General features: G+C 39.5%; 1 protein-coding gene across 2 annotated transcripts in view; it reads left to right on the top strand.

Moving 5' to 3' along the window:
- The window catches only part of KCNN2 (potassium calcium-activated channel subfamily N member 2), a 399,816-nt gene that overhangs the window by 110,401 nt on the left and 275,853 nt on the right, over window positions 1–13,562 (top strand). For both annotated transcript variants that reach the window (XM_032842238.1, XM_032842239.1), the window contains exon 2: window positions 3,932–4,017. The gene's annotated coding sequence lies outside the window, so the exon portion shown is untranslated. The remainder of the gene's footprint in view (window positions 1–3,931; window positions 4,018–13,562) is intronic.

Raw genomic sequence — 13,562 nt, forward strand, 5'->3', positions numbered from 1 at the left:
TGCTCAGTTACACAAAACCCTTTCAGCATGATTAGGAACTAAGACTCTGGAGGCAGGAAGGGACCAAGCTGTCTCCAGGATTTGAAAAAGAGTCAGGTAGAGTCACTGCAGTTAAATCAATAAATCAGATTAGAATCCAAGACACAAAACTGTTAAGAGTCAGACCTCCCTTTGCATTCAGTACTTGAACTGTTTTCTCTGCACATCAGAAATTTCACCACACATTTCTATATCGATTAGCTCCTGGACCCTCTGTCTCTGGGAGGAGACAGGATGGCAGTAATGCATTGGTCTGTCATCACCAACTAAAAGTCATCTGCAGACTTCACTTGTTGGGAAGCTAGCCCTGCAGACAATTTTAGCAGCTCTTTTACACTCTAATGTGAAGAAGCAGATACAACCTTGCCTTGGAATATTTCTGTTTGAGCCACAAGTTTCTAGCAGTTGTTATTACCCAGAATGAGAAGAAAAAACAAAAAGGTTTTGGGGCTCCACCATCTAGAACTGGGAGGATTTGTATTAATTTTTATTATTTTTATTAATTTTTATTAATTAACTCACTACCCAAACTATATCCGGACACAAATGCAGCATTTCATTCATTTTCATCAGGGTGTAATTGGCACATTAGTTTCATGTGTACAACATAATGATATTCTAGTGTAGAACACAGTTATTTTATCTAAAAGAACATAGTTGGGTTTGAAGAATTTACTTCAACTAGGATTTTCCTATCTGTGGATTTCAAAGATTCTTGATTCAATGACTCACTTTTTTTTTTCAACTGATAACTTCTGATTTCTCTCTTCAGTCTGATATTAGTGGAGTAAAAAAAAGAAAAATGGTTTGAAATTTCAACAATGTGAGAAAAAAAACGAAAAGCAGAAAGTAACTGATTTTCTCAGGCTAGGTCTGAGGACGGAGATTGTACTTACATATATGGTATTTGGGTTGGGCCCACATAGAAATTAATTGATCACTATTAGCACAGGGCTCTGGAATCAATGACAATTAAAAGTATTTGAATAATTTGATTCCCTTATAAACATGTTGGGAAAACGTTGGTTGGTGGATCTCAGCATCCCTGAAGTCAGTGTGTATGGGCCCCCTAGGACAGAGTATTTCTGAACTGTAGTCTTAGGACCATAGGAATCAGAATCATCTGAGGTTTTTACGTAAAAGATGAATTTCTGAGATTCACTCCAGATTTTTAAAAAATAAAATCACCGGGTAGGGGCACCTGGCTGGCTCAGTTGGTAGAGCATGCCACCCCTGACCCTGGGGTCATGAATTTGAGCCCCATGTTGGGTGTAGAGTTTTCTTAAAAAAAGAAATAAAAAAATTTTTGGGATGGTTTCAAGATGTAGAAGTAGCACCTGACAAAATGTAACATTCATAAGAAAGCTTTTAGTAAACTAGGAATAGAGAGAAACTTGGGTCAACTTGATACACAATATCTACAAAACTGGAAAGCTAGCATCATACCTAATAGTGAGGAGTTTGAGGCTTTCCTATTAAGATCAGGAACAAGGCAAGGATGTCCTCTCTCACTAGTTTTTCAACATCACACTTAAAGTCTAAGCGAACGCAGTAAGAAAAGGAAATGAAAGTGTACAGGTTGGTGAGGAAGAAATAAAACCATCTTTGTTCACAGATGACATGAGTAAGTAGAAAATCTGAAAGAACTGAATTTAAAACAAAACCCTATGTCCATTAGCACACCTCCAGCTGAAATACTTAGGCATAAACTAAACAAAATATGTATTAGAAATGGGAAGAAAGTGACAAGACTGAAGAAAGCAATCCAAGGGCATAAACTGTGATATATACAATAGAATATTATTCAGTGCTGAAAAAAAAATGTGAGCTGGCAAGCCGTGCAGGGCCTGGAGGAACCTTAGATGCATATCGCTAAGTGAAAGAAGCCAGTTGATCAAGGCTACATGCTATTTGATTCCAACAATACGACATTGTTTAAAAAAAAAAAAAAGGCTGAACTGTGGTGATAGTCAAAACCTTAGTGGTTGCCAGGGACTAGCAGGGAGTGGAGGATAAATATGCAGAGCCCAGGGGATTTTTAGGGCAGTGATTCTATGATGGTGGATGTGTCATTATACATTTGTCTACACCTGTAGAATGTACAACATCGAGAAGGAACTCTAATGTGAACTATGGTCTTTGGGTAATAATGATGGTCAGTGTAGATGCATCACACGTAGTAAAAGCACTTCCCTTTTGGGGGATGTTGAGAATGGGGTGGGGGTCAAGTGAAGCTGTACATGGGACTTCTCTGTCTTCTACTCAGTTTTGCTGTGAACATAAAACTGCTCTTACAAATAAAATCTAGTTTTGAAAATCAGGGGAAAAAAGTTACTGGATGGCATCTGATGATAGACTGTGTCAGGAATTTCCGTAAAGGGCCACATCATAAATATTTTAGGTTTTATAGGCCACATATGGTTTCTATGGTTTCTTTAAAAATGTGAAAATAATTTCTAGCTGATGGGCCTTAAAAAAACAGGTAGTAAGTCAGATTAGGCCCATGAGTTATAGTTTGCTGATCTCTGGACTGTGTAATTAGAAACATTGATCTTGCAAAAAAAAAAAGTTCTGAATGTTAACCTGGGAAACCAAAGCTATAAAGTAATTTTGCACACTGCCTGGTTTAGCAAATAAGGCATTAGAAATGTGTATTTGAATCTGATTAAAATCCTGTTGTTAATTGATGCATTGACTTCCTCCCACAACACCTCTTTGACAAAAATCTTTCAAAATATATCTTTAAATTATCTCAATGCTTACATCACTTATGGAAGTGAGCAAAAGAGAAGAAAAATCTTACTCAAGAAGAGGGACACAAAAGTTCATAAAAGGTGGCCAGTAGTCACAGTGAGTGAGTGAATTATCATTTAAAGAAATACAAATACTGAGGCAGTCTTCTAAAATGGGTTTTTAAAATAAGTACCTTTGAAATTCTAAAAAGATGGAAGAATAAATAATATTCATAACAGAAGAAAAAGGAATCATGAAATTCAAAGATAGGTTGTGACACAAGAACAGGGAAAACAAAAAAGAACCAATTAGGAATCCTGGAACTGAAAATTCTGGTCATTTTTAAATTAACACATGAATATAACTGAAGAGATAATTAACATATTAGAATACCCAGAACAAAACACTGAGAAATGTTTTCTTTTCTTTCTTTCTTTCTTTTTTTTGTTTTGTTTTGTTTTGTTTTTATTTGTTTTAAGTGACAATAAGGGGCATCTGGGTGACTCAGTCGGTTAAGTGTCAGACTCTTGATTTTGGCTCAGGTTATGATCTCAGGGTCATAAGATTGAGCCCTGTATTGGGCTCCATGCTCAGTGGGGAGTCTGCCTGAGATTCTCTGTCTCCCTCTCCCCCTCCCCCATCTTGTGCACACACGATTTCTCTCTCAAGTAAATAATAAATATTTTTTAAAAAGTGATAGTGAAGTTACAGAGCCAGATCAGATGAGTCGAGGAGTTTGTCCAACATATGCCTTACATATTTGAAAAATTAGAACAGTGAGTAAGTATCTTCCAAACTGAAGAAAGACATAGATCCTCTGAGAGACCGTGACCCAAGTGGGGAATATGAGAAATAAAAATCCAGTCCTTTCTAAGGTACAGGGACACTACTACCCTGTAGGACACTTCTATGTCACATTGAACATGGGGCTCTCTGGGGGTTGCTGTCTTCCAATTTCATGACTTGGTTGAGGGGCCCAGGGCCTAGTTTTCAACCCCATTTTCCTCCCTTAGTCTTAATCCTTTGTACAGACCAAGAATTCCAGGACTGTATGTGGACTCACGACCTCAGGTTCTTCCTATACAGGACAAAATTATCAATCCAGAGTAGAGATTAAATAAAGTTTTGGACAAACTCTAATAGAATTTACTTCTTACAGATTCTTTCTGAGAGAACTACAAAAGAATGGGCTCCAGCAAGAGGAAAAGTGAATCCAAGGAATGGAGTGGGAGATAAGCAATAGCGGTGAGTAAAAATTGTAAAATATGTTCATTTAATTTGAATGTAAAGCATGGTGATTTATTGAACAAAATGTTAGGTCAGCCAAATTTACTTCAATTGGACTCTCCTCTGTGCCTGTGGCTTCACCTGTTTGCAATATAGTGACTCTTTTTCAACCATTAGCTACTTACTCCTCTTACTAACTGACCACCCCTATGATAAGAAAAGATAAAATTGTTGGAATATTGATAGTTTGAGGGGGAAAAAACCCAGAAAGTAACTTTTCATTTGTCTTTGTAACCCCTGGGAAGGCTCATTCAGTGCTTAGAAATGTGCTTATTAGATAGAAAGTACTAAAAAATATTTCTGAAGTGGATAAATATATTCTAATTTAAACTTTAAGGATAGTTTCCTATGAGAGACAGCACTTTTTTTTTAAAGATTTTATTTATTTATTTATTTATTTGACAGAGAGAGAGAGAGAGAGAGAGAGAGAGCACAAGCAGGCAGAGGGGCAGGCAGAGGCAGAGAGAGAAGCAGGCTCCCCACCGAGCAAGGAGCCCGATGCGGGGCTCGATCCCAGGACCCTGAGATCATGACCTGAGCCGAAGGCAGCGGCTTAACCCACTGAGCCACCCAGGCGCCCCGAGAGACAGCACTTTTGTGGGATTAAGTATTGGGGCAGAGAATTATATCCTTGATTTGTTTTTATCAGAACACTATGATAAAAATGAGCCTATAATTAAAAACATATTATACTGTTGACATTTTTAAGTACTTATGGCAAGCTTCAGTGAATAATTTTTGGGGAGACAATCTTCTGTTCTCTTTTAGATCCTTGCATAAATTAATATTAAGTTAAAAAATACTTTCTGGGGGTGCCTGGGTGGCTCAGTGGGTTAAAGCCGCTGCCTTCGGCTCAGGTCATGATCCCGGGGTCCTGGGATCGAGCCCTGCATCGGGCTCTCTGCTCTGCAGGGAACCTGCTTCCTCCTCTCTCTGCCTGCCTCTCTGCCTACTTGTGATCTCTGTCTGTCCAATAAATAAATAAAATCTTAAAAAAAAATACTTTCTGGTTCTATTTGGATGACAAAAACTGGTTTTGGGTTGGCAAGTAGAAACATTTTTTGAAGATAAATTTCTTAATGAGATACTCTTTCAGGATATGTCATCCAGCTATTTTTATATGTAGCAGACAGATACAAGCTTCTCACCTTCCCTTGCTCAGTCTAGAAGCAATTTCTGAGTCCAGGCTGCTTTGCTGTCCTATTATTTATTTAAGACAATCTCAAATATGGCCTGGCATCTCCATCCTGGTAGTAAAATCCCCATCTTGGCAGACTAAGGGTAATTCTCTTACACTTTTTTTTTTTAACTTTATTTTTTATAAACATATAATATATTTTTTTCCCCAGGGGTACAGGTCTGTGAATCGCCAGGTTTACACACTTCACAGCACTCACCATAGCACATACCCTCCCCAATGTCCATAACCCCCCCCCCCCCCCCACCCCCCCCCCCCCCAGCAACCCTCAGTTTGTTTTGTGAGATTAAGAGTCACTTATGGTTTATCTCCTTCCCAATCCCATCGTGCTTCATTTACTCTTCTCCTACCCCCTTAACCCCCCCATGTTGCATCTCCTCTCCCTCATATCAGGGAGATCATATGATAGTTGTCTTTCTCCGATTGACTTATTTCGCTAAGCATGATACCCTCTAGTTTCATCCATGTCGTTGCAAATGGCAAGATTTCATTTCTTTTGATGGCTGCATAGTATTCCATTGTGTATATATACCACATCTTCTTTATCCATTCATCTGTTGATGGACATCTAGGTTCTCTCCATAGTTTGGCTATTGTAGACATTGCTGCTATAAACATTCGGGTGCACGTGCACCTTCGGATCACTACGTTTGTATCTTTAGGGTAAATACACAGCAGTGCAATTGCTGGGTCATAGGGTAGTTCTATTTTCAACATTTTGAGGAACCTGCATGCTGTTTTGTGGTTGCACCAGCTTGCATTCCCACCAACAGTGTAGGAGGGTTCCCCTTTCTCCGCATCCTCGCCAGCATCTGTCATTTCCTGACTTATTAATTTTAGCCATTCTGACTGGTGTGAGGTGGTATCTCATTGTGGTTTTGATTTGTATTTCCCTGATGCCGAGTGATATGGAGCACTTTTTCATGTGTCTGTTGGCCATCTGGATGTCTTCTTTGCAGAAATATCTGTTCATGTCTTCTGCCCATTTCTTGATTGGATTATTTGTTCTTTGGGTGTTGAGTTTGCTAAGTTCTTTATAGATTCTGGACACTAGCCCTTTATCTGATATGTCCTTTGCAAATATCTTCTCCCATTCTGTCAGTTGTCTTTTGGTTTTGTGAACTGTTTCCTTTGCTGTGCAAAAGCTTTTGATCTTGATGAAATCCCAATAGTTCATTTTTGCCCTTGCTTCCCTTGCCTTTGGCAATGTTCCTAGGAAGATGTTGCTGCGGCTGAGGTCGAAGAAGTTGCTGCCTGTGTTCTCCTCAAGGAATTTGATGGATTCCTTCTCACATTGAGGTCCTTCAACCATTTTGAGTCTATTTTCATGTGTGGTATAAGGAAATGGTCCAATTTCATTTTTCTGCATGTGGCTGTCCAATTTTCCCAACACCATTTATTGAAGAGGCTGTCTTTTTTCCATTGGACATTCTTTCCTGCTTTGTCGAAGACTAGTTGACCATAGAGTTGAGGGTCTATTTCTGGGCTCTCTGTTCTGTTCCATTGATCTGTGTGTCTGTTTTTGTGCCACTACCATGCTGTCTTGATGATGACAGCTTTGTAATAGAGCTTGAAGTCCGGGATTGTGATGCCACCAACTTTGGCTTTCTTTTTCAATATTCCTTTGGCTATTTGAGGTCTTTTCTGGTTCCATATAAATTTTAGGATTATTTGTTCCATTTCTTTGAAAAAAATGGATGGTATTTTGATAGGAATTGCATTAAATGTGTAGATTGCTTTAGGTAGCATAGACATTGTCACAATATTTATTTTTCCAGTCGAGGAGCATGGAACATTTTTCCATTTCTTTGTGTCTTCCTCAATTTCTTTCATGAGTACTTTATAGTTTTCTGTGTATAGATTCTTAGCCTCTTTGGTTAGGTTTATTCCTAGGTATCTTATAGTTTTGGGTGCAACTATAAATGGGATTGACTCCTTAATTTCTCTTTCTTCTGTCTTGCTGTTGGTGTAGAGAAATGCAACTAATTTCTGTGCATTGATTTTATATCCTGACACTTTACTGAATTCCTGTACCAGTTCTAGCAGTTTTGGAGTGGAGTCTTTTGGGTTTTCCACATATAGTATCATATCATCTGTGAAGAGTGATAGTTTGACTTCTTCTTTGCCGATTTGGATGCCTTTAATTTCCTTTTGTTGTCTGATTGCTGAGGCTAGGACTTCTAGTACTATGTTGAATAGCAGTGGTGATAACGGACATCCCTGCCGTGTTCCTGACCTTAGCGGAAATCCTTTCAGTTTTTCTCCACTGAGAATGATATTTGCGATGGGTTTTTATAGATGGCTTTGATAATATTGAGGTATGTGCCCTCTATCCCTACACTTTGAAGAGTTTTGATCAGGAAGGGATGCTGTACTTTGTCAAATGCTTTTTCAGCATCTATGGAGAGTATCATATGGTTCCTGTTCTTTCTTTTATTAATGTGTTATATCACATTGATTGATTTGCAGATGTTGAACCAACCTTGCAGCCCTGGAATAAATCCCACTTGGTCGTGGTGAATAATCCTTTTAATGCACTGTTGAATCCTATTGGCTAGAATTTTGGTGAGAATTTTTGCATCTGTGTTCATCAAGGATATTGGTCTGTAGTTCTCTTTTTTGATGGGATCCTTGTCTGGTTTTGGGATCAAGGTGATGCTGGCCTCAAAAAAGGAGTTTGGAAGATTTCCTTCCATTTCTATTTTTTGGAACAGTCTCAGGAGAATAGGAATTAGTTCTTCTTTAAATGTTTGGTAGAATTCCCCCGGGAAGCCGTCTGGCCCTGGGCTTTTGTTTGTTTGGAGCTTTTGATGACTGTTTCAATCTCCTTCCTGGTTATGGGTCTGTTCAGGCTTTCTATTTCTTCCTGGTTCAGTTGTGGTAGTTTATATGTCTCTAGGAATGCATCCATTTCTTCCAGATTGTCAAATTTGTTGGCATAGAGTTGCTCATAATATGTTCTTATAATTGTCTGTATTTCTTTGGTGTTCGTTGTGATCTCTCCTCTTACATTCATGATTTTATTTATTTGGGTCCTTTCTCTTTTCTTTTGGATAAGTCTGGCCAGGGGTTTATCAATCTTATTAATTCTTTCAAAGAACCAGCTCCTAGTTCATTGATTTGTTCTATTGTTTTTTTGGTTTCTATTTCATTGATTTCTGCTCTGATCTTTATGATTTCTCTTCTCCTGCTGGGTTTAGGGTTTCTTTCTTGTTCTTTCTCCAGCTCCTTTAGGTGTAGGGTTAGGTTGTGTACCTGAGACCTTTCTTGTTTTTTGAGAAAGGCTTGTACCGCTATATATTTTCCTCTCAGGACTGCCTTTGTTGTGTCCCACAGATTTTGAACCGTTGTATTTTCATTATCATTTGTTTCCATGAATTTTTTCAATTCTTCTTTAATTTCCTGGTTGACCCATTCATTCTTTAGAAGGATGCTGTTTAGTCTCCATGTATTTGGGTTCTTTCCAAATTTCCCCTTGTGATTGAGTTCTAGCTTCAGAGTATTGTGGTCTGAAAATATGCAGGGAATGATTCCAATCTTTTGATACTGGTTGAGACCTGATTTAGGACCGAGGATGTGATCTATTCTGGAGAACGTTCCATGTGCACTAGAGAAGAATGTGTATTCTGTTGCTTTGGGATGAAATGTTCTGAATATATCTGTGATGTCCATCTGGTCCAGTGTGTCATTTAAGGCCTTTATTTCCTTGTTGATCTTTTGCTTGGATGATCTGTCCATTTCAGTGAGGGGAGTGTTAAAGTCCCCTACTATTATTGTATTATTGTCGATGTGTTTCTTTGATTTTGTTATTAATTGGTTTATATAGTTGGCTGCTCCCACATTAGGGGCATAGATATTTAAAATTGTTAGATCTTCTTGTTGGACAGATCCTTTGAGTATGATATTGTGTCCTTCCTCATCTCTTATTATAGTCTTTTCTTATCAATCTAATTGATCTGAAATAAGGATTGCCACTCCTGCTTTCTTCTGATGTCCATTAGCATGGTAAATTCTTTTCCACCCCCTCACTTTAAATCTGGAGTTGTCTTCGGGTTTAAAATGAGTTTCTTGTAGGCAATGTATAGATGGGTTTTGTTTTTTTATCCATTCTGATACCCTGTGTCTTTTGATTGGAGCATTTAGCCCATTAACATTCAGGGTAACTATTGAGAGATATGAATTTAGTGCCATTGTATTGCCTGTAAGGTGACTGTTATTGTATATTGTTTCTGTTCCTTTCTGATCTACTACTTTTAGGGTCTCTCTTTGCTTAGAGGACCCCTTTCAATATTTCCTGTAGAGCTGGTTTGGTGTTTGCAAATTCTTTCAGTTTTTGTTTGTCCTGGAAGCTTTTAATCTCCCCTTCTATTTTCAATGATAGCCTAGCTGGATATAGTATTCTTGGCTGCATGTTTTTCTCGTTTAGTACTCTGAATATATCATGCCAGCTCTTTCTGGCCTGCCAGGTCTCCGTGGATAAGTCTGCTGCCAATCTAATATTTTTACCATTGTATGTTACAGACTTCTTTTCCCGGGCTGCTTTCAGGATTTTCTCTTTGTCACTAAGACTTGTAAATTTTGCTATTAGGTGACGGGGTGTGGACCTATTCTTATTGATTTTGAGGGGGGTTCTCTGCACCTCCTGGATTTTGATGCTTGTTCCCTTTGCCATATTGGGGAAATTCTCTCCAATAATTCTCTCCAATATACCTTCTGCTCCCCTCTCCTTTCTTCTTCTTCTGGAATCCCAATTATTCTAATGTTGTTTCATCTTATGGTGTCACGCATCTCTCGAATTCTGCCCTCGTGGTCCAGTAGCTGTTTGTCCCTCTTTTGCTCAGCTTCTTTATTCTCTGTCATTTGGTCTTCTATATCGCTAATTCTTTCTTCTGACTCATTTTTCCTAGCAGTTGAGAGCCTCCATTTTTGATTGCACCTCATTAATAGCTGTTTTGATTTCAACTTGATTAGATTTTAGTTCTTTTATTTCTCCAGAAAGGGCTTTTATATCTCCCGAGAGGGTTTCTCTAATATCTTCCATGCCTTTTTCGAGCCCGGCTAGAATCTTGAGAATCGTCATTCTGAACTCTAGATCTGACATATTACCAATGTCTGTATTGATTAGGTCCCTAGCTTCGGTACTGCCTCTTGTTCTTTTTTTTGTGGTGAATTTTTCCGCCTTGTTATTTTGTCCAGATAAGAGTATATGAAGGAGCAAGTAAGATACTAAAAGTGTGGCAACAACCCCAGGAAAATATGCTTTAGCCAAATCAGAAGAGATCCCAAATCATGAGGGGGGAGAAAGGGGATAAAAAGGTTCAGAAAGAAAAAGAAAAAAAAAAACAATTAAAAAAAGAAAACGAATAAAGAAAAAATATAAAAAGGAAAAATATATATATATTAGATAAACTAGTTAAAAAACGTTAAAAAAGAAAAGGGTAAAAGTTAAAAAAATTTAGCAGAAGAAGAGAAAAAAATTTTGAAAAGGAAAAAAAAATTAAATTAACTGCAATGCTAAAAAATCATGGGGAGAAAGCCATGAGTTCCGTGCTTTGCTTTCTCCTCCTCTGGAATTCCGCTGCTCTCCTTGGTATTGAAACTGCACTCCTGGGTAGGTGAACTTGGTCCTGTCTGGATTTCTTGTTGATCTTCTGGGGGAGGGGCCTGTTGTAGTGATTCTCAAGTGTCTTTGCCCCAGGCGGAGTTGCACCGGCCGGCCCCTTACCAGGGGCCGGACTGAGTAATCTGCTCGGGTTTGCTTTCGGGAGCTTTTGTTCCCTGAGCGCTTTCCGTAGAGTTCCGGAGGACGGGAATGAAGATGGCGGCCTCCCAGTCTCTGGCCCGGAGGAGCCGAGAGCCCGGGGCCCCACTCCTCAGTGCGCCCTCAGAGAACAGTGCCCAATTACTCCCGTCACCCTGACTCCAGCCGCGCTCCAAGCTGACCGAGCCTGTGACCGGTTCAAGGTAATCCCGAGCTGAGAGCTCACTCCTCGGCTCTGTCTCTGTAGCCGGCTTCCCCGTTCTAATACCTGCAAGCTCTGGGACACTCAGACACCCCCGATCCTTCTGTGACCCTGCGGGACCTGAGGCCACACTGACCCCGCGTGGGCTTCACCCCGGTTAAGCCTCTGGAGCGATGTCCCTCAATGGAACAGACTTTTAAAAGTCCTGATTTTGTGCTCCGTTGCTCCGCCGCTTGTCAGGAGCCGGCCCCTCCCCCCGCGGTCTATCTTCCTGTCGCTTTGGATTCACTTCTCCGTGAGTCCTACCTTTCAGAAAGTGGTTGATTTTCTGTTTCTAGAATTGCTGTTCTTCTTCTCTTCGATCTCCCGTTGGATTTGTAGGTGTTTGCAATCTTTAGATAAGCTATCTAGCTGATCTCCCGCTACCTGAAGTAGTCTCAGCCTGCTACCTCTACGCCATCTTGACTCCTCCTCCCTTCTCTTACACTTTTGCTCCCCGCCTTGCTCGCCAGTCCATGGTTTGATACAGTTAGTGTACTGGCATTAATATCAAGGTCCTTTGCTTAATTTTCTGATTACAGTTGTCCCCCCTTATCTGCAGGGGATATGTTACAAGACACCCAGTGGGTGCCAGAAACAGTGGACAGCACCCAACCCTAAATATACTATGCTTTTTCCCATATAAACATACCTACAATAAAGTTTATTTATAAATTATGCATAGCAAGATATTAACAAGGAAACTAGCACAAATGTCTTTTTCCTTTGCCATTTCTTGGATAGCAGATTCATCCTTATTGCAGCATAGGGTACTTTTTTCTTATCGAGAACTGTTCCCTTTTCCCTTAAATGAAGCACTTTATGGCTTTTCTTTGGCATATCCAAATTGCCAACATTTCTCCTCTTGTACTTTGTGCCCATTATTAAGTAAAATGATGATTAATGAAACACAGGCCTGTAATACCATGACAGTCGATCTGATAACCAAGATATTTACTAAGTGACTAAGGGACAGGCAGTGTATACAGAGGGACAAAAGGACAATTCACCTCTCAGGCAGAACAGAGCAGGCTGGCTCAGAATGGCTCTTAACGTAAAACTTACAAATCGTTTATTGCTGGAAATTTTCTTTTAATATTTTCAGGTCGTGGTTGACTCTAGGTCACAGAAACCACAGAAAGTAAAACCATGCATTAGGGGAGTTACTGTACCTTAGAGAGGCTTGACTTTATGTCCATAGTCTCATGGCTGCTGAAGCAATTTAAAAAGCCAGACTTTTTGTGAAGCAGATGGTTCTGGTCTCAGAACATGTGTTTACTTGATCCTCCCTGGCAAGTCTATTAGGAAGAAGTCCTGGTCTTATGTGTGCTGTGTTACTGCTTCATCTGGAGTTTTGAATTATTTTTTATTTTATTTTATTTTATTTCATTTCATTTCATTATTTTTTGTTATGTTCTGTTAGCCAACATTATTTTATTTTATTTATATAGTTCTTATTATGTTCAGTTAGTTAACATATTTTATTTTACTTTTTTATGGAGTTTTTGATTATTAACACTGGTGATGGTGCTACTTGTTGAGAGTGAGCTGCCACAAGGAATCTGTATTTGAACACAAATATTTAATCCCTTAGGGCAGGCTGATGAATGTGGGGACTCATAATCCAAAAAAGTGATCTAACTCATTCTTTTCAAAAGCTACATAATGTTTCAGAGTAGCTGTTACTTACAAAGATGATACCTATTCTGTCGTTGTGACTGTTAATAATGAACGTTCTTGAACACCTGCTCTGGCATAAAGGAAGACCACCAAGTAAATCACACTGGAGTACCTAACAGTAGCGGACACTGCTGAATTTCTTTCCCTTTAACCTCTTCATTGCCCTGATCCCTCAACCCAAGACAAACTTCTTACTCTTTACGTTTCCGTTCGTTTGTTTGTTTTCTTGGCATTTTGCTCAGCTCACTCTAGAATGCAAGAGCCTTTGTCCAACTTGCTAGATGCCCAACATTTACAGCGGTCAGTAAGCTCCTACTGTTCCCTCTGCTAAAAACGTTGTCCCCTGTCAGACTGTACTTAATCTTCAAGACCTAGTTCCATTTCCTCTTAATTCACGAAGAATCCCCGCATTGTCTTCCTATCAGGCAACGTTGTCCTCCCGTCCTGGCTTCTGGGGCTGGTACCTCCCTCTGGCTTCTACCATAAGAACATCATGAGCTGTCCACCCAGTTGTCTTCCCAGCAGATTGCAAACTGCTCATTCTTTTTCCTGCCCTCGAGGGCACCCATCACTGCACCTTGCACTTGACAGAATTTTTAATTGAATTGAAAAACTACCATAAA

Source organism: Lontra canadensis, unplaced genomic scaffold (genome assembly GCF_010015895.1).
Source record: "Lontra canadensis isolate GAN:19392208 unplaced genomic scaffold, GSC_riverotter_1.0 scaffold126, whole genome shotgun sequence".
NCBI classification, from domain to species: Eukaryota; Metazoa; Chordata; class Mammalia; order Carnivora; family Mustelidae; genus Lontra; species Lontra canadensis.